The sequence below is a fragment of the Rhinatrema bivittatum genome, chromosome 1 (assembly GCF_901001135.1).
Source record: "Rhinatrema bivittatum chromosome 1, aRhiBiv1.1, whole genome shotgun sequence".
NCBI classification, from domain to species: domain Eukaryota; kingdom Metazoa; phylum Chordata; class Amphibia; order Gymnophiona; family Rhinatrematidae; genus Rhinatrema; species Rhinatrema bivittatum.
The window spans coordinates 754,190,121-754,211,135 of NC_042615.1; the positions used below are offsets into that span (position 1 = coordinate 754,190,121).

Here is a 21,015-nt window from a genome sequence, read left to right on the forward strand (position 1 = left end):
CATCCCACAGTCACCGAAGATGAGGCTCTGAGTAGGGCCGGTGCTAGTTTTTATGCTGTTCTGTGTGAACAATTATTGTGCTGCCCCCCCCCCCCCCCCGCCACACACACACACACACACACACACACACTTTCATTCAGTCTCTATCTCGGGCCGCTAGAAAAAACCCAGCTCCTTCCAGCGACCTAAACTTTAAAAACTGTCACCCACCACCCTTCATGTCTTTACCCCCTCCCCTGGAACCCATGGCCAGTGCAAGAGTATTATGAACTCTAGGCAAGCACCCCCCCCCCCCTTTCATGCACACAGTTAAGAATTATGCATTTATAATAACAGATTTTACATCAAAGAATATTCAAAGTTCAGTCCTCTGAGATGAAAATAGATGGGCAGGTAGGTCTTGTACCTGCTTAGCCATAGTATGGGGTCAGGCTCACTTCGTGAGCAGGCCGAGAGGGGGGGGGGGGGAGCAGGGCGGGGAACGGTTGACTAGATCTTCCGGTCTATTAGGACAGTGAACCTTGTGGTTTTTATTCAAACCACACAAGGGTGGAAGCTGATTGGCTCCTGGGGCGCAGAGCTCATAAGGAAGGGGAGGAGTCGTGACCTTTTCCTGTCAGTTGCGGCAGTCAAGCGCTTTTGCCTGCCATTGCTGTTCTGCCGCTGCATCGGCCCTTTCTTGCCCTCACTGAGGTTTGTTTTTTTTTTTTTTGCAGATTCAAGATTCTTTCCTTGTCGGGGTGAGTTATGGAGGCTGCGTCGGCAGAGCCAGAGGGCAGTGTGAGTCTGAAGGCGGAGGCGGCTGCTGTAGGAAAGAGCAGTTTGACAGCTGCTGGTACGAGCGGCCCATCTGGGCCTACTGATGAGTCTGTGCTTCTTTCGGTGAGTGCGCTGAGTGGCACACAACCGACGGGGGAAGTAAATTTGTGACAGCGAGCCTGAGTGCGGAGGCTGTGAGTTCCTGTGGCACATTGGCGCTCGTAGCCGCGGTCCTGGTTTGTCTTCTTCGGAGGTGAAGGCTGCAGCTGTTGAAGCGACATGGGCTTTATCCAGGTCCGCTCTTTTTCCACCTCATGGAGGGGGCGGGGGGAGCTGATGAGGTGGGGGTTGGTGGTGTGGCTGTGGAGTCGTAGTGACCTGGGGCTGCTGCCTCTGCTGCAGGTCAGACAGGATTGCCTTTTCTTGGGCAACCTGGTGTCTCTTTACCTACCCCTGTGGTGGGATGGGCCCCAGGGGTTTGTGTGGGTGGTGCTGCTGATGTGGAGCAAGGGGAGCTGGGCAGTGTGTGGCCTGATTGGATGACTTCGTGCTCCAATATTCAGGCTGTGATGGGAGATGGGCAGGTTGTCTTTCCCGGTGCTGGTTCTGCTGTTGATTGGGGTATGGGGGCTGTGGGTCAGAGCTCAAACAGAAGGGGTTTTTGGGATAGTCTGGGCCATTATCCTCCTGAGGAGGGTCCCGTGGTGCCTTTGTCAGGGGCCTGTTTCCAAGGGAGGTTGCCTTCTTCAGTCAGGGGTAGTTGGGGCAGCCCAAATGGTTATTGGCCGTCTGATTTTGATACAGGAGTCCTGTTTGGCCCCTCCGGCCAGGGTGTTTGGCAGCCGATGCTTTGAGGGCGGCTTGTGGGGGTTTTGGGTCGCAGGGGTTGTTTGGTTTGGCTGCTTCCTTTTCTTCACAGGCTCAGACTGTGCGAGAACCTGCTGATGGTCCAGGTCCCTCCCGTGAAGAAGGATTGCCAAATGATCCTGTGTCAGCGGCGGCCAATGTTACCTGTCCTTCGATGCAGACTATGAGGGAGGCTGACCCGAGTGCAGCGTGACAGGGTGAGGTGACTGATATCTCAAGTAGGGTGAATGAGGGTTTGACTTAGTCTGTCTCAGCTCCTATTGCTGTGGGTTCATCAGGGGGTGTGACAGACTCGGGAGAGTCTCCTTTTGTTGTTGTTAAGTCTGGTGATTCTACTGGGAGTAAGAAGAGTGATAAGTCTAAGCTTAGGAAGAAACATGCTAGGTTGAGTTCTTCTGATTCCTCTTTGTCTTCCTCTTCCTCCTCCTCAAGTTCTTCGTATGATTCGGCAGCTGGCAGTGAAGGGCCCGGAGAGAAAGGGGTTGATAGGAGGGTTCTGGCTTTGGTAACTTTCTTGGAATTAAGGGAGGCAGTACCTAGGTCCCTCAGGAAGAAAATAAGGCAGAGGAAGTATATCGATATTTTTCAATTGTTGGAAGGTCAGAGAAAAAGGTGAAAAGAGAAGAAGAAGAGGGGGGGGGGGGGGGGGGTACCGTGTTCCTGGGACCCAGAAAAAGGTGACACATAACATCCTTAATTGGATTCAGTCTTTTCTGCAGCTAGCTAGCGTAGTGAGTCATCATAATAGTTCTCAGTACGGGCCTTTGTTGGCTTATGCTGATGTTATTTTGGCTGCTAGTAAGGAATATGAGGGTTGGTCTTGGCTCAATTATGATGAACAATTTCATGACCGTATGGAAGAGAACAAGTTCATGTCTTAGGGTACACGTGATGTCGGCTTATGGCTGACACAGATGAATAGTAAGGTCCCTGTCACTTCGACAGGTAGCATAGGTGGGGTAGCTGTTGGCCCCGTGGGCATCCCTTTCAAGGGGGTCCCACTTTGAATGGTGCGGGTCGAACTGGAACCGGTCCACTTGACATTTGCTGGCACTTCAATCGATCCACTTGTAACTTCCCAGATTGTAAATTCTGGCATGCGTGCTCTAGTTGTGGGGCCAGTCACCCAGGCTCTAAATGTGTCAAGCGATCAGGTGATGGAGTTGTTGGGGGAGCCGCAGCGAAGGGTGGTCCCAAGTGAGGCTTTTGAGCGGGCTCCTACTCTGGTGCGGGTGGCTGCACTGTTGCTTTGGTTAGAAGTTTATCCGAAGGTGGATGTTGTGCTTCTTTTGCTCCGTGGGTTTGTTTGGTTTTCAGATTCCTTTTATGGGACCGGTTGGAGTGGGAGGGGGAAAGAATTGTCCTTCTGTACGGAAAATGGCATATGTGATTTTGGATAAGTTGCAGTGTGAAATTGGGTTGGGACATATTGCGGGCCCTTTTGTGGAGCCACCTTTTCAAGATATGGTTTTGTCACCTCTGTCGGTGGTCCCACAAAATGAGCCTGGAAAATTTAATTGATACATAATTTGTCATTTGCCAAAGGTAGTTCCGTGAATGATTTTATCCCTGGGGAGCTTTGTGCAGTGCGATATGCTTCTTTTGGTTTGGTGGTGCGGTTGGTTCAGCGCAATGGCCCGGGTGCTTTGATGGCCAAGGTGGATATTGAGTCTGCCTTTCAGCTATTACCCATTCATCCAGAGAGTTTTTCGCTTCTGGGTTTTCTTTTCAATGATTTGTATTACTTTGACAAATGTATGCCTATAGGGTGTTCCATTTCATGTGTATACTTTGAAGCTTTTAGTACTTTTCTTCATTGGGTTCTGGAACAGCAATCTGAGTCGGCAAATATTGTTCATTATTTAGATGATTTCTTTGTCGTGGGCTGGGCTGATTTGACTGATTGTGGTGATGTGCTGTGATGCTTTTTAGAGATTGCTGCCAGTTTTGGTATCCTTATCGCAGGAGTGGGGGGAACAGAGGGGCCTTGCACTCATTTAGTTTTTCTGGATATTGAGCTTGATTTGATTGCTATGATTTTGTGTTTGCCCTTTGAGAAGGTTGAAAGTTTGAGGAGAATGGTTGGAAGAGCCCTATGCTGGTAAAAGTTGACCTTGCAACATGTACAATTCTTAGTGGATAGTTTGAATTTTGCCTATCGGGTTATTCCCATGGGGAGGGATTTTCTGAGAAGATTGTCATTTGCGATGTCTGGTGTAAAGAACAGGAATCATTGCATTCGGGTTACACAAAGGATCCGTGACATTTTGATTATTTGGGATTGGTTCTTTGAAAAATTCAATGGTCTTTTGCTTTGGCAATCTAACGGGGCATCGAATCATGACTTGGAGCTTTATACGGGTGCTGCTGGCTCACTTGGCTTCAGTGCTTATTATCAGGGATCCTGGTACATCGCTTCATGGCCGGAAGAATGGAAGTCAGCTGGTACAACAAAAATATTACCCTTTTAGAGTTGTTCCCAATAGTGGTTGCTGTATTTTTGTGGGGTTCGCGTCTCCGTAACAAAACGGTGGTTTCCTGGCGTGATAACCTAGGTGTGGCTGAGGTTATTAATGAGAGCTGAAAAATGCTTACTGGTCTCTGATTTGTTACGTAAGTTTGTACTCCGTTGCATGAAAATAAATGTGAGTGCTTGGGTGCGTCATATTCCAGGGGTTTCTAATGTTTTGGCCGATTTTCTTTCTCTTTGCAAGTGGGACTTGTTCTAGAAGCTTACCCCAGAGGCAGATCAGTTTGGAGCATCTGTACCTCCTTTCCTATGGAAATTTGGTTCCCGGAGGCATGGAAGCTGCTCCGAGCATCTTTAGCCCCTTCTATGTGGACGGGTTACGTGAAAGGAGCTGACAAGGTGGTGTCTTTTCTTGTAACTTTGGATTGGAGATGGGGTCCGTTTCCTGATATCTTCTTGTTGCAGTTCATTGAGAAAGCAAAGGCTGAGGGAGCTTCAAAGGCTGCGATTTCTAGACAGCTTTTGGGGTTTTCCTTTTTTATGCATGTCCACGGTTGGGGATTCCTCATGGGATGTTTTATAGTATGTCGTTTGTTGCTGGGTTGGTCTATAGGGGTGGCACAGGAGCCTGGCCTATTACTCATGACATTTTGCTACGGTTATGGAACGTGTTGTTGGGTATTTGCATGTCACAGTATGAATGTTGTCTATTCCGGTTAGCTTTTGTGCTTGTGTTTTTTGGAGCTTTTAGGATCAATGAGCTCATGGCTAGGGCCTTCTCAAGAGCTAAAATATGTGCTGATCTCCAACGAAGACCTTCTCCCCAGTTCAAACCCGGGAAGAAGGCATGGCTTAGTTCCTGGTACATACGACTCAGACTTCCTTACATGTGGTTGGCCCCACAGTACATCGGTCCCTTTAAGGTCCTTCATCAACTAGGCCCGGTGACTTATCAGCTCCGCTTGCCCACCTTCCTAAGGATTCACAACTCCTTCATGTGTCCCTCCTGAAACCCCTGGTACTCTCCTGGCCTTTGTGGAAGATGCTGGAATCTCAAGAAGTTGCAGCGGAGAGTGATACGTCGTACCAGGTATGTGACATTTTGGATTTCAGGAGATGAGGCCATAGGTGGGAGTATCTTCTCGCCTGGGAAGGATTTGGCCCATAAGAGAACACATGGGAGCCGGCCTCCAACATATTAGATAAAAACCTGATAAGATAATTCCATGCCTCCCACCCCAAGAAGCCAAAACCCTCAGGATGGGGGCTTAGAGGAGGGGGTACTGTTACTCTTGCCGGCCACGGAGCCCTGCGACCGGCTTCTCTCACTCGTGGTTGCCCCACCATGACTGGAGCAGGCCTGGGCTCCCTGACAGTGGAGCTGCTACTGATGCAAGCCTCTCCATACTTATGCTCCACGCACCTCCCCTGCCTCATCTGCAGCTGGGACGCCGCCAACTTCCTCTCACACAGGACTTCCTGTGGCGGGAAAGTGCTGCCGGCCCTCCTTGATGACATCAGCCCCTCAGCCTTATGTAAGGCTGCACCCTGCTGCTAGCAGACGCCTTGGCAACAGATCTCTTCACTTCTGGTGAGCTGTGGGTTGCTTCCTGAGTTCCTTTTCTCCTTCTTTGCTTCTTGGACCTCCTTGGCTTTGACCCTGGACCAGACACTGACCATGAGATATGTTGCCTGCCTCTGACCCTTGCCTGGAATCCGACCTCGAGAGACACTGCCTGCCTCTGACCCTTGCCTGGAATCTGATCATGAGAGATGCTGCCTACCTCTGACCCCTGCCTGGAATCTGACCACGAGAGATGTTATCTGCCTCCATCAGAGGCCCCATGTAAGTCCAGCTGGCCCTGGTACCCGAGGGCTCATCCTAAGGTGAACGTGGGCTGGTATTTGTGAAGCTCCAGAGGGGTTTCTGCCTGTCTCCAGCTTCACCTACCGATGGTGGGGACCTGTGGGGCTCCTCCCCACAGGTAGTGTCAACTCACCCTCGGTTCAAGGGTCCATTAGCGCAACACGTGATCTACGTCGTGACCATTATTATGTCTTCCATGTGCTCTTAACATGATGCTACATGCTTGGGTTCAGTAGAGGTTGGTTTTTGTTGGCAGGAGATATATAGAAACATAGAAATGACGGCAGAAGAAGAACAAACGGCCCATCCAGTCTGCCCAGCAAGTTTCACACTTTTTTTTTTCATACTTATCTGTTTCTCTTGGCTCTTAGTAACATTTTGGTTCTATTACCCTTCCACCCCCACCATTAATGCAGAGATGTTATTTTAATGCTTCTATCTTTTTCACAATTTTGATTTTGCTGTTAGCATGCAGAATAACACTTTTGTGATCTGGAGCTTATGAGATATTAGATGTCTCACTCATCTTCTCTCCCATGGATTCTTGATGAGTTTTTCTGATTTGCTGACACCTATGATTTATGACCCTCAGATTTTTTGGCCTACGCCCAGGTGCAGCATTTTTTACTCTCCCAGAATATTCTTTCATTTTTGCAACAAGGAAAATCTATGTTTAAGTATTTCTGTGAGGAGGTTGATATGAAATGGGGGCTAGTGTCTAAGATTTATAGTCTCCTAAATGGAGTCATAAAAGAACCTTTTAAACATATTGTGGCATGGGGAAAGGACCTAAGGGTAGCCCTGTCCCAGGAAACTTGGGGCTTAGTATACCTATCTGCCAGTAAATGTTCTATTTCAGCATTGTTGCAAGAGAACTGTTATAAACTTCTTTTTCGCTGGTATTTGACTCCAGAAAGGTTGCATCGTAAGTATCCAAGTGTGTCTGAGCTTTGTTGGAGAGCTTGTGGAAATATTGGCACCCTATGTCATACTTGGTGGGATTTTTTTTTTGATATACAGTAGCTACTGTATTATTTTTTCTTCTGTATAACTCTTCCTGCAGGGCTTTCAGCCAGAACTGGGGGGATTTGTATAAGTAGTAACCATTTCCATTGTGGTATGGAGATACTATGTTATTTTCCTGACACCTAGAGATGGTATTCACTAGTGCCAATGTTAAGCATTAAATCAACTTAAAGGCGCTGCCCCATGAACACAAAGGTATCATACCAAATTTAGTAGAAACAAATGTAAGTTTATTATTGCATATCAAAAAGCAATCCTGGTACCTTTGGGAGATACAGAGTAGTAGTTCCCACTGGACAGAACTACTCTTGTGTGTCTCCCCATACATTCCCTCTTTGGTGCATCCATGTCCATTGCAAATGCAGTGTCTGTAAAAACAATTTGCAGAACACTGTTAAAGAGTTGCAGGATGGTTTGAAAAGTATTTCTAAACAGATATGACACCAACAAGAACAGTTAACTTCTCAAGTAACAGTGAAACCTTGGTTAAGTTACATTCTCAAACAACTGAGCATAACCGAGAGGACAATACCACCATTAAAACCATGCTGAGTGAAGACCGTTCTTTTATCCAGCCCATTCAAGCGCTCACCAATAACTTGTTTAGACAACTGGACAAGAGCATGAGTAACTTAATGAAAGGACATATTCCAATCTATTTAGTCTCTCCAGATGTCATTACAGATGCTTTTGCTAAAATTACCCGAAGTAACATCGAGCCTATCCAGGTCCAGATTGCTTATCATATAGGTAATGCTATACCTCCTTATGTGGACATTGCGAATATGGAGGTTGCGTATGTTTTAAATTTGCCTTTCATTTTACCTGAGAATGTTTACCAATTGAAACAAGTAAATAATGTAGGTACCTGGGCAAAAAATATATACCTGCGTGAAGATACCCCTGCCCTTCTAGCCTATCAGAGCAACAACCCAAAGCAATATATAGTTCCTAATTTAGGCCTATGCCAACAAACAAAGGCCATACATTGGTTATGTCCCGGTAAGCCTTTTCTTAATGATACTACAGAAGCTCTGTGTGGTTTGTCCCCAGAAAACATCCGAGAGAAATGTAAGATTACCATGACAAAATATGATGAATTCTCCAAAACCAAGGTTGCTGTTCTAAATAATGTTTGATTAGTTAGCACCCCTCTGATAGAACTTGCTATTTCTAATAAGCATGATGTTACTAGTAAAGTTTTCTTACCTAGCAATGTTTCTTTAGTCACAGTACCTAAGAACTCAATAGTTACTATAGGGGGAGTGTCCTTATACTACCTAGAGCCAGACCCAATTCCCACAGAGGTAGAAATCCTAAATGTGTTTTGGGGCCATGAAATCAACTTTGATGAAAACCTGGTATATCTTTTAGGCTATAAAGACTCTCACACTGTGGAACTGTCTGTAGACCAAGACACGGCAGAAGTTGCTGACTACAATTATGATTCTAGAGATGAAGAAACATTGCCCAGATGAGAACTTTACACTGAAGGATATGTTATCTAGATCTGCCTGTTTGTAAGTGCCTGTTTAAATAAAAAAGATGACAGAGAGACAAAGCAACAAATTAAGCTCATAAGCAGGAGCCAAGGACTGGCCAAACATTGTAACAATCCTAGAACATTGTAAACAATTGCTCTTTCTGTTAAATTCCTCTCGCCTTTTCTTCTGCTCCCAGTTTTGAACATCCCTGTTTTATTGTAACTTCAGTGTTTTCCGCACCTGTTATAGTTTTATTTTATTATATCTTCATTTTACACCCCATGTTAAATGTAAACCAGCATGATGTGATCCATATCGCGAATGCCGGTATAGAAAAACACTAAATAAATAAATAAAATAAATAAACAAGTCCAGAGTTCAGAAAGAACCCCATCCTTGGAAGGGGGGTGGCAGTCTGAGACAAAGAAAAACACTCTGGCATAACAGCTTGGCACACAGACGTGGCAGTTCTCCCCCTGAAGAAATGGGGAGGGGGAAAAAGATCTACAATGTGGCAAAGACCCTCCACCCACCACATGATTATGAATGAGCTTATGCATATTTATCATCTGGAAAGTATAAGACAGGGGAGAAAATAAGGAACCTGGGACTGAGACCCTGAAAGGGGAGTGAGACCCTGAAGAAGCGAACCCTGAGAGCAACCCTGAAGGTGAAACCAGAAGAGTGACCCAAAAAGAAAGAGCAAACCTGAAGCAGCCCACATCCTCAACTATCAAGGAGGAAGAAGACTAAGTGTGGCCCGGAGCCCAGAGAGAGGAGTTGCCCTGACGAGAGATGGTGGTGAGCAATCCGAGGTGATGGGGAGCCGAGAGCAGCCTGACAGCTCTGTCAGTATGGGAAGAGACCCAGAAGCAAGCTCCTAGACAGCTGGTAGCTCTGCTAGAACCCGTCCCAGAGTCAAGTCTCCTCGCTTGTTCTCATTCTCCAGCTCTCCAGCCAAAGCCTGCTTCAGAGGTAAACAGGGGAGATCACCTGAAGTCAGGACCAGGGGTAAGTTAGCCATAAGTATTAATTTATTAAGCAGGCTAAGGTTTATGGCATGTGTGAACTCACCCATGGTAAGAACTTTCTTTAGGGTAAACTAGTGCTTAGTAGCCAGGATGTAGGAGAAAGTAATGGTTGTTATTTTTTAACTGCTATATCCTGCCAAATCTGATAAATAAAAGCCTGTTTCTGAGGAGAACGAGTTGTCTTTTTCCTGACTTAGGATCGTGAAGTAAGGTGGGAGAGCAACTGAAAGTGTCCTGTAGCAGATAGGACCCTGCACCCCTAAACTTGCTTATAGGAGGGGAGGGGTGAAATATGCTTGCCTGCCTGGGGCTCTAAAATGCCTAGTTATGGTTCTGTAGTTAAAGAAATGAAGGAGAAAGGAAAATGCAATGGAGAGTTAGATGAGTTAGCTGAAAGATGTGAGGAAAGCTAGGGAGGAGGAATGAGAAGAAAAGAGAGCTTTGAAGGGAGAGATGGGAGCAGAGAAGAGAGCTGGAGAGAATGAAGGAGAGAAATGAAGCTCACGTTCCTGGAGGCAGCAGCAGTAAGCAGCAGCCCCAGTGTTCAGAAATAGCTCATGGGTGGGTGTGTGTGTGTGTGTATGTTGGGGAGGAGAGGGGGAAAGGGGGAAGGGGAAGTAATAAACACCAGCCGATGGAACCCCTCTCCCTCATTGCTCACTTGGAAAAGATATGTGCACAACAGTGGTGCTAAGTTGGGCAGAAGATGGCAAAAGCGAGGAAAGGATGCTGCTGGTCAAAGGGGTACAGAGAGAAAGAGGGGAATGCTATTGGGAGAGTGTGTGTGTGTCTATGTGTGTACAGAATAGAAGCCATACTAAAGCCATTGCTACCATAGGGACTGATGTAATAAAGCATGCTGACCTTAGCATGGATTTATAGGTGTAAATGCAAACTGCAGGGTAATGAGCATATTAGCAATGGAGGGATGCATGGTAAACAAAGGACTGCACTGCCTCCATATTTTTACCACAGGAAATTTAGCTCTTGGCTTAGAAGTGAAGTTAAACTTCCCAAATTATTTGTGTCTTAGTTAGTACCAGCCTCTCCAAAATACAAAAAAAAAACAACCTGGGATGGTGGAAGCATGCCAGCATGAGAGCCATGTTTGTTCAGTATGGATTTGCACGTAAATGGCTCGTGAGTAAAAAAAAGTGCAGTTTTTGAGGCCGATGCAATAAAGTGTGCTCAGCCTAGTGCATCTATTTACATGCAGTTGGATGTGCATTTTGGGTGCACTAGACTAGCACCCGATGCAATAAGGAGATTAGCGTGTCCAAAAACTGTGTAGCTGATATCACATGTAAATTCCATATAGATGGGGCTATTAGCTATTAGCCCCCAATGTAGAAAATCACTGGGCACCAAATATACACTTTTCAACGCGACAAATTTAATTCCAACCCTGGAGCTGGCATTAAATCAATCCGCGAGTCGAGGGCTCAGGAGAAATTTAAAAAATAATGTCCTATGTGGTTCCTTCCTCCCTTTATTCTTAAAAACCTACTTCTTGTGGTGTTTAAGAATAAAGTTATAATGTAACAGCTTGATGAAAAAAATTATTCTGGACATATAATATACATGCACAATAGACACACTCCAGGCCAATTTCACCCCTTGCTATTGTGCATGTATATTTGGCATCCAGAAATTGACCTGAATTGGGATAAAACAGACACTTGTATTGAGCTCCTGTTGCAATTATGGGTGCACAGCCATATCCCCTGGCTGCCCAATGCTTTTCAGCACTAGGGTCACATAATTCTTCCCTAGCGTGTCCCTTTTAACGCAGCAGCTCATTAAAATATGGCATTGGGTGCCCAGGAGAGGTGGCTATGGGCATATTAGGAAAAAAGCGCTAAATATGAGCGCTTATTTTAACGCACACCTTATTGCATCAGCCTTTATTACTGCACACCTCATTGCAAGAAAACCTGTGCATTAGGCTGGGCGTGCCTTATTGCATTGGCCTGTCTATGTTTAGCATCCTCTTTTTTACTCATGGGCCATTTGCATGCCTTTAGCTTACTGCTTCCTAGGGATGTTCACAGATTTTTTTTTGTGTCATTTTCATTTCGGGTTGCTATCTGTCAAATTTCATTTTTATAATGGTTCGGGAGGTATTTATTTTGCGTTTCCCTAATTTTGGAGTTAAATTCATGTTAGTGCACACTAAGTCCTGTTAGTGCGCACTAAACAGTTTTCCTAATTTCAGGCTTAGTGCGCACTAACAGGCCTTTGGTGCGCACTAACTAGATGGCAGTGTGCATTAAGTCCTGTTAGTGCGCACTACCTAGTTTTCTAATTTTGGAGTCAGTGTGCCCTAATAGGACTTAGGGGGCACTAACTGGATGTTAGCATGTAATAACTAAAGTTGTTTGGCTCTTAAAATGTTACCAATAAGTTTAAAAGTGTCAATTGGAGAGCAGTTCGTTAGCTAGAGGTATGCTTCTGCATTGCCATTGGCGAACATCCAGTTAATGCGCCCTAACTGGATATTAGCGTGCACTAACAAAAAATGTTACCAATAAATTAAAAAGTGTCAATTGGGGAGCAGTTTGTTAGCTAGAGATATGGTTCTGCATTCCAATTGGCTAACATCCAGTTAGTACTCCCTACGTTTTATTAGGGTGCACTAACTCAAAAATTAGAAAACTAGGTAGTGTATACTAACGGACGTAATGCGCCCTAACATCTAGTTAGTGCTCACCAAAGTCCCATTAGTGCGCATTAAGCCTGTAAATAGGAAAACTATAGTTATTGTACACTAACGAGATGTTAGTGCGCACTAATATGAAATACGAAATTTTGTCAATTTTCTTTTCGTTTCAGGGCGCTCCCAAAAACGACAAAATAGACAATTTCATTGCCATTGTCTATTTTGTTGAAAACGAATGCATATCCCTACAAGTGCTTCCAATAATATTGTGGGTTTATAGCTTGAGTAAACCCTTGCTAAAATTTTTCTCTGATTTTAGCACAGTTTTATTTCATTGACTCCCAAAGAAAGTGCTGTCAGAGGTAGAGTTGCAATACAGAGAAACTGAAAAGTTTTGCAGAACTATTGAGAAGCAAGATCCCCAGTAACAAACTCGACCTGCCTTGTTATATATAATCTGCATGAACTATATGTGCATTTTTCCTGCCTGTATCCTTGCTTGCAGGCCACCACCGAACCCAGGACCTCAGGGGCAGGAAGGAGAGAGGGATTCTTTCCCAGTCCCACTCAGAGGTGTGTGACACTGTAACATGACAGGGCAGGACAGCACCTCTCACCTCCTCACTTCAGCCCAGGATAAAAGAAAATGATAAACAGCCAGGCTGTTTGGCTCTTAAAGGGAATATACTGAGACATATGCTCTCCCCTCCCTCAGGGATGGGAATCGGCCACGGTTGTACGGTACCAGCTGGGACCAGCGAAGGAGGACTCGGGGTAGGGAGAAGGAGAGCAGCAGCGCCTAAGAGGGGAGTAAGAGGCGCCGAATCTCTCAGCTCGAACGGGCCGATACAGAAAAACCCACGGAAGAGCGGGTGAGTGCCCGCTCTCCCGGCGCGCGCCCAGGCCACTCTCCTGAGCACACGATTCAGAAAAACAAAAAATGCAAATGAGGGCCTGCGGTAAAAGGAGGTGCTAGGGACACTAATGCGTCCCTAGCGCCTCCTTTTTGACAGAAGCGGTGGCTGTCAGCGGGTTTGACAGCCGACGCTCAATTTTACCGGCGTTGGTTCTCGAACCCGCTGACAGCCATGGGTTCGGAAAACGGACGCCGACATACTTGAGCGTCCGTCTTCCAACCTACAGGCTGTGGGCAGATTTAAACATTTTATTTTTAATTAAACTTTTTTTTTTTAAATTAATTTTTTTTTTTTTAATTTTTGGGGCCTCCGACTTAATATCGCTATGATATTAAGTCAGAGAGTGTACAGAAAAACAATTTTTTCTGCTTTTCTGTACACTTCGCCAGTGCCTGCTGAAATTAACGCCTGCCTTTGGCGTTAATTTCTGAGAGTAAAATGTGCGGCTTGGCTGCACATTTTACTTTTTGAATCACGCAGGAATAACTAATAGGCCCATCAACATGCATTTGCATGTTGCGGGCGCTATTAGTTTCGGTGGGGTTGGCTGCATTTTCCACGCGCTATTACCCCTTACTGTATAAGGGGTAAAAATAGCGTGGCGAAAATGCACGGCCAAATGAGGGCTAACAGTGCGCTCAGACTGAGCGCACTTTACTGCTTCGGCCCGTAAGAATTATTTAACGAGCGCAGGGCTCGTACAAAAGGGAATGAGGGGAACATGAAAAATGTTGTGCAAACTAAAGGAAGGACAGCAAAAAGCCAGTTTGTTCTAATTATCCTTATTAATGAGACTCCACTTTTTTTTAATTTACAAAACCTTTTGACATTTTCTGTTTACACAAGGTTACTTCACCTTATACAAGAGATTTATTTCTCAGAACAAAATCTCTGTGATGCCTGGAATTTCTATTTTTCTTCAGCTCTCTCAGAGCTACCATTATAGTTTGCATTTAAGTACAATTTGATAATTAAGAGAGCTGTGTATGCCTCGGGACCTGGCCCACCTGACACACACCGCCAGCCTGAGCGCGGCCAACGCTGGGTTTTTTTGTCCTCGAGCCACGCAGCAACCTGCATTTCCTTAGCAACAGCACCCGGGTGCCTCGGGCAAGCAACAGGAGCGGGGGAGGGGACGTGTAAAATTACTGGGGACCGATAGGTAATCCCACCCATCAGTATCCGGAGTTTCTCGCCCCTTACCCCGCTAAGCCAATGAGAGCCTGCGAGGCGAGGCCAGAGGGATAAGGGGGCGGGGAGAGTGTCCGAAACTCAAGGAGGGGAGCGTCCATAGTTTCAGGTAGAAGCTGCGGGTTACGAAAATTTGTCTGAGAGCTGAAGGTGGTAAAGGCTCTTTCGTAACTTGGGCTGAACGCAGCGTTCTGAAAGGGGGATCAACGCGCATCTTATTTTAACAGTGAGAGCGGGGCGCTTTCTGAGGAGACCCGGTGTCCAGGCGGGCAGGGTGAGTTTCTGGCCCATCGAAAGGGCATAAGCGCCAGTTGGCCGCAGCACATCCCTTGCCTTGAGGGAGCCTGCTAAGATAGCTCTCTATTCTCTGGCTTAGGCATCGTCATTGAGTTTCCCCCACTTACCCTTCTCCCTCCCTCCTCCGGTATTGCCGCTGTTCTTTCCCCTCTCCAGATGCCACTAGTGATTTTCTCTCCTTCATCTACTTTCCCCCGACATCCCTGCTTCCTCTTTCTCTCACAACCCCCCCCCCCCCCCCGCCTCAATCGAACCCCATCCCGGATAGCTCCGCTGTTCTCATCCCCCACTGTCCCCTCCCTGAGTGCCACTGCTGCATCCCCTTCTTTTCCCTTTGGTACTTCTAACCTTCTTCCAAGGTTTAATACCCCACCTCTGCCCTTGTGGCTAAAGTGTCAAGTAACCGTGGGCCTGATGTACTAAAGAGTCCCTCCTCCCCCCCCCCCCCCCCATTTGATATCTATATGGGAAAAATGCTTAGTACATCTGATCCATTGTGATTTATACTTACCACCTGTGTCCTGATCCCTATTGGTTTAATCCAGGACCAGCCCTGCACAAGCTGCATGGACCCAGGTTTACATTCCCAATGTCATGCAGTGCTCTGGGCCTCACCCACCTACAGGCCCATACAGTACAGTGCGCTCCGGTGGAGTGCACTGTTAACCCGCGCCTGGACACGCGTTTTCGATTCGCTAGCTTTACCCCTTATTCAGTAAGGGGTAATAGCGCATCGAAAACGCGCGTCCAACCCCCCCCCCCCCCCGAACCTAATAGCGCCCGCAAATGCATGTTGATGGCCCTATTAGGTATTCCCGCATGATACAGTAAGTAAAATGTGCAGCCAAGCCGCACATTTTACTTTAAGAAATTAGCGCCTACCCAAAGGTAGGCGTTAATTTCTGCCTGCGCCGGGGAAGTGCACAGAAAAGCAGTAAAAACTGCTTTTCTGTGCACCCTCCGACTTAATATCATGGTGATATTAAGTCGGAGGCCCCAAAAGTTAAAAAAAAGTTTAAAAAAAAAATGTAAAATGGGCCTGCGGCTCGCGGGTTGAAAGCCGGATGCTCAATTTTACCGGCGTCCAGTTTCCGAACCCATGGCTGTCAGCGGGCTCGAGAACTGATGCCGGCAAAATTGAGCGTCGGCTGTCAAACCTGCTGACAGCCTCCGCTCCTGTCCAAAAAGAGGCGCTAATTTAAATAAATTAATTTACTGTATCACGCGCACAGGAGAGTGTCTTGTGCGCGTGCCGGGAGAGCAGGCGCTTGCCCGCTCTCCCGCGATTTTTACTGTATCGGCCCGATAGGAGGCTAGGGTTGCCAACTGGCTCCATTATTATCTCAGGGCAGGTCGATCCAATGCTGGTTTTACTCCACTTTATGCATGCTCTTGTAGTGGCACTTTTGAGGGAAATTAGAAGTACAAGTCCATTTATGCAGTATTGTAAAACCAGGACAGGCTCAATCTGTCCTGAAAAATGGAGCTAGTTGGCTACATGTAGTCACTAAATGCTCTGGCTTTCACCTTCAGCCCAAAACTTTAGTGTCTCTGCCCACCCCTGTGATAAGCTTCTCTCAGAGATGAGTGCTAGTAAGGCTGAAGAGAGCTCCCTTTAGTGCCCTAGACATAATGCAGGATTAAGAGCTCTCTGTATATTACCTGTTACCGTGAATCCCTTTATTTATGCACAGGTACCTCTATGCCACCCCAATGCTATTGTCCATAGTGCAGATATGAATGCAGATCTGTTGCTTTTGAGCATTGTTGGTTGTTCTGAAAAATTTCCCACAAAGTGGGAGGAAATAAAGGTGAATTTACAAAAATCTATAACTACTATTACTTATCATTTCTATAGCACTACTCAGCATAGGCAGCATTGTAAAACAATAAAACAAAAATCAACAACAACAAAAACTATACAAGACAGTCCCTGGTTCATTAGATCTTACAATCTAAACATACAGGGCAAAACAGACTTTGGAAATTTTCATTTATGAAGAAAATGGTTAAAATCAATTAAGCTGTAAATGGGATAATCAATGATTAGGATTTAAAGCTGCCTCAAAACACTAGCGGGTCGATACAGTAAGGCCGCGTTAGAAAGAGTGCGGCAGTGCCGGGCGCACCCTTGTTTGCCCCACGCACTGTTCTGATCACATATCGCTCGATACTCTAAATTGCTTGCAAATGCAAGCCATGTATGCAAAGCGTTAGGCGAAGCGTTAGGCCCGTGCAACCTATTTTACTGTATAGGCGCTTAATACAGCGCCTATACAGTATCCTGGGTGCGCTGGTACCTGTCATTTCAAATGACATTTGAAATGACAGGCACCAGGAAGTGGATCCCAACTTTAACCCAGGAAAACCTAAAAACCGAAAATCCCCTCCTCCCGAAGTGGCTCGACATGTGCCAACTTACCTTTTGTTGCTTTTCAGCCCCTTCCCTTCTCTGCCGCCCTCCGGAGGGGGCAGCCGGCGGCGAAAGTGGCTCGCAGCGGTCCTCCCCGCGCAGGTCCCGGTTCTCCTGGCTCGGCAACAGCAGTACAACAGCTAGGGCTCCATCCGGCTTGCAGCGTTCCTCCCCCCCGCGCAGGTCCCGGTTCTCCTGGCTCGGCAACAGCAGTACAACAGCTAGGGCTCCATCCGGCTTGCAGCGTTCCTCCCCCCCCCCCCCCCCCCACGCAGGTCCCGGTTCTCCTGGCTCGGCGTGAAGTGAGAGCCCACTGTTCTGTGCCCTCTCCGGCACGAGCGAAGCGAAGGGTTCTTTCGTTGGCCGGAGCGTCCGTCGATTTGGGTGCTCCGGCCAATGAAAGCACATAGACGGGCACTGGTGATGCACGCCGTGACGTCACGCGCGCCCGTCTATGGGCTTTCATTGGCCGGAGCGCCCAAATCGACGGACGCTCCGGCCAACGAAAGAACGCTTCGCTCTGCTCGTGCCGGAGAGGGCACAGAACAGTGGGCTTTCACTTCACGCCGAACCAGGAGAACCGGGACCTGCGTGGGGGGGGGGGGGGAGGAACGCTGCAAGCTGGATGGAGCCCTAGCTGTTGTACTGCTGTTGCCGAGCCAGGAGAACCGGGACCTGCGTGGGGAGGACCGCTGCGAGCCGCTTTCACCGCCGGCTGCCCCCTCCGGAGGGCGGCTGAGAAGGGAAGGGGCTGAAAAGCAACAAAAGGTAAGAAAACAACAGAAAGTAATGTCGAGTCGCTTCGGGAGGAGGGGATTTTAGGTTTTTAGAGGTTTTCTTTTGGGGGAAAGTTTGCCGTCTACCATTACCCCTGCCTCTAACGCAGGGGTAAGGGTAGGCGGTAAGTTAGCAGGTTAAACGCGGGGCAAAATGGCAGGGTGAAATAGCGATAGTCGGGGCGCGCGTTACTGTATGGGAGGGAATAGCTAATTCGATCGTTTACATCTGATATACATGCCGCGGGCGGAAGGGGTTACCCGGGGATTTAAAGAGGCGGTAAGGATGGGTTAAAGGGGATAGTGTATCGCAGGAAGGGCTAACGTGGCCGGAAAGTGAGTAGAAAGCGGGTTAGGAGTGGGGTAACCGCGGCCCCACTTTACTGTATCGAGCTGTAGGTTATTAAGTTAGTCCAATAAAAAAGTATCACTTCATGGATTTTTTTTGTTTAATGGCTGTCATTTTTACTCATCCAAGTGGCCTAACATGGCAATCACACTACTTTACACAAAGTGGGAAGAAATTTGAAGATACTTTCTGGCCCAATACATCCACCTGCTGAAGAGAAAAATTAAGTTTTTGCATTTTCTTTTCTCATCTATATTTGACCCATATTCTGGTGGGTAAGTGTGTGTCTGTAATGTTTTAACTGAGGCCACAACTGTACCATGAGCATTTAAAGATAGTTTAGGAGTGAATCAAGATTTCTAGCTGTCTTCCCTGAGAGAATTTTGTGGAGTCCTGATCCTCTCTGTATGGTTGAAGAATCCTAAGATGCTGCTATAGTAGAAAATGTGATCTTAGAACTAGTGGGAACTGGACACTTTTATGTGTGTCTTCTTCCAAGGGTTGGGCTCAGATGTTAAGAGCAAGGTGGATGCATTTGAGCAATATTTCCTGGGATCAGAGGATGTAAAGTGTAGTGGAAATCGCCATTTTGAATGAATGTTTGTGAGCAGAGGTTTGTCTAAAAAGTAGAAAAAGTTTAATACACTAATGAAGAATATTTCTTTGCCATTTTATATTTTCTATGTTAATCTCAATTCTATAAATTTTGGAGGAGTTATGGAGTATGTAAGACTTCCCCTTTAAAATAGCTGCTGTGTGTCTGTGAGAAGCTGAAGTTTCTTGAATTCAGAAGCTGTTCTCCGATTTACATACCTGAACTTCAGGTAGAAAAAAAAATCTCCCTTTTTTTCCTGAGTCAGCTTCACTTCTCCTTTTCAGAAGTGCATATCCTGGAATTGCATGTACAACAGAAGTGGCCAACCTGTGGCTCAGGGATTGCATGCAGCACATTCATGTGCAAAATATAGCTCTTGACCTCCTTCCCTATGGCAAATGGGCAGCATTGAGGAGTATGGGAGGGCTAGAGCAGGGAGCACAGCACAAAAGAGCAGCAAAGAGCTCTCCCTTCCTGTCCTTGCAGGTCTGCTGGTTGCCTGTAGACAGGAGGGAGGGGATGGAGCAGGGTTGCAGAGGCTTTTCTCTGTTCTTCCCTCCTATCTCAACCAGCAGCAATGGAGGACAGGAGGGAAAGGGATGAGGATGGAGCTGACAGCACAGCAGAGAAGAGCTACTCATCTCCCTGTTCCAGCTCTCCCCATCCTTTCTAAACTCCACCCCACTTGCTGCCTGGAATAGAAGGCTGTCCTCTGTTCTGTTGTGCGGGGTGGACACTGCTCCCAAGACTTAGATTCATCTGACAGGAGAGAGAAGGAAGGAAGCTCCTGCAGCTGAGGCCTGAATAATTTTGGGCAAGGGAAAAGTGAAAGCTGAAAGAGGGAGAATGGGTGACTAAAGGTGGCAAATGCTTGGTAGTGGTGGTGGGGGGAGTTAGTGTGAGAAATGGTGATGATTCTGAGGGAGTGACATGAATTTTGGGAGAGTTGAGGGGGAAGAATGTTGTGAGATGGGTAAGGAGAGGTAAATGTGTCACCTGTCCCATCTCTCTGAAGTCAGTAATGTAACTTGAGCTGTCTGGCACCTTATTCTTCCCCAGGGTCTATGTTGCCAAGCATATGGCAGTTGACATGAAGGGATCAGGACTTTGGTTTGGGGGAGGAAAGGTAACAGAGCCAGAAATAGTGATATTTTTGGAAGGAGGGGGAAGAAAGAGAATGAGAATCAGAGATGTAATGGAGAGGATGGGAGAAATATACACAAAGTGTGGTAGTGGATGGGGGAGGCATGGGTGTGTGAGCATCAGAAGGAGTAATGGCAGAGGGTGTATGAGAGAGAGCCATAGGGCGGGGGAAGAGAAGAAAGAGAGGCGTGGTGGCAGGGAAAAAGAGGAAGGTGGGTGTAGGACATTGGTGCTCAGCAGAAGTTGGAGAGGAGAGAAGGGGTGGGGGATTAGGGCAGATAATGGTGCTGGACAGAAGGTGGGAAGAGGGGGGGGGGGGCAAAGTAGCAGAAGATGTGGAATGGGAGCTGTTATGTTGGGGCTGCCAAGCATTAATTGTCTTTGTGTGGGATGGGGAATGTTATGCTGGTGCTGCTGAGTGACTGATGGAGACATGGTGTGGGGACTGAGGGAAAACAAGGCAGACATTGGACAGAGTGTGGAGGGAGAGGCTGGTGGGGACAGGATGGGAGAACTGAAGGGGATAAATGAGAGAGACTGGATGGAAAAGGGTGGGGGAATTGAGAGAAAGAGGACTGCTGGGAGGATTGTGAGAGTGGTTCAGGACAGGGTGGGGAGATTGAGAGAGAGATAAGTGGGAACAAAATAGGACTGGTGAGGACAGGGTGAGGGGGCTGAGAGAGATACTAGTGGAGATAGAAAGGGTCCCTCTGTGCCCCTCAAAGGTCCCCTCATCTCTTGAAAACATGAGGCTCTTTGATACTGTGCATTCTGGTTTCTTTGGTCTTGTCATGTGAAAGATTGGCCACCACTGATAACACAAGAAAGGTTAGTGCAAGGAGATAGTGACATGAAGGAGGCAGTGTGTTCTGCACCTAAGACCTGTGCTGCATAAACCACAGTTCAATCCTGAATGCAAATGTTTCATTTGCATTGATATATGAGTATAACAGTACAGGAATTAATTCACTTAAGGTGTTTCGCGTTATGAGTCAGAGTTGCAGTGTTTCTAAACTGACACCCATTATCCAGCTTACCACACTTGTTTTGACCTTAAGATGCCTGAGCATCTCCCAGCAGGTACTGATGAGTATGCTGATGGCCATGAGGCCCGGAGAGGCAATGTCAGTAGAAAAGTACCAGAAACTTCCTTTTCTCAAAATAGGAAATA

The 21,015-nt window shown here is 46.9% G+C and overlaps 1 protein-coding gene and 1 long non-coding RNA gene across 3 annotated transcripts in view; both read left to right on the top strand.

Annotated features, from left to right (window-relative positions):
* The first annotated feature begins 722 nt into the window (after window positions 1-722).
* On the top strand, window positions 723-9,636 carry LOC115082209. Its single transcript, XR_003854107.1, has 3 exons — window positions 723-882; window positions 1,679-1,823; window positions 8,364-9,636. It is a non-coding gene; the product is annotated as an uncharacterized LOC115082209 (long non-coding RNA).
* Window positions 9,637-14,379: 4,743 nt separating this feature from the next.
* Window positions 14,380-21,015, top strand: part of CAPSL (calcyphosine like) — a 92,848-nt gene continuing 86,212 nt past the window's right edge. For both annotated transcript variants that reach the window (XM_029578854.1, XM_029578858.1), the window contains exon 1: window positions 14,380-14,545. The gene's annotated coding sequence lies outside the window, so the exon portion shown is untranslated. The remainder of the gene's footprint in view (window positions 14,546-21,015) is intronic.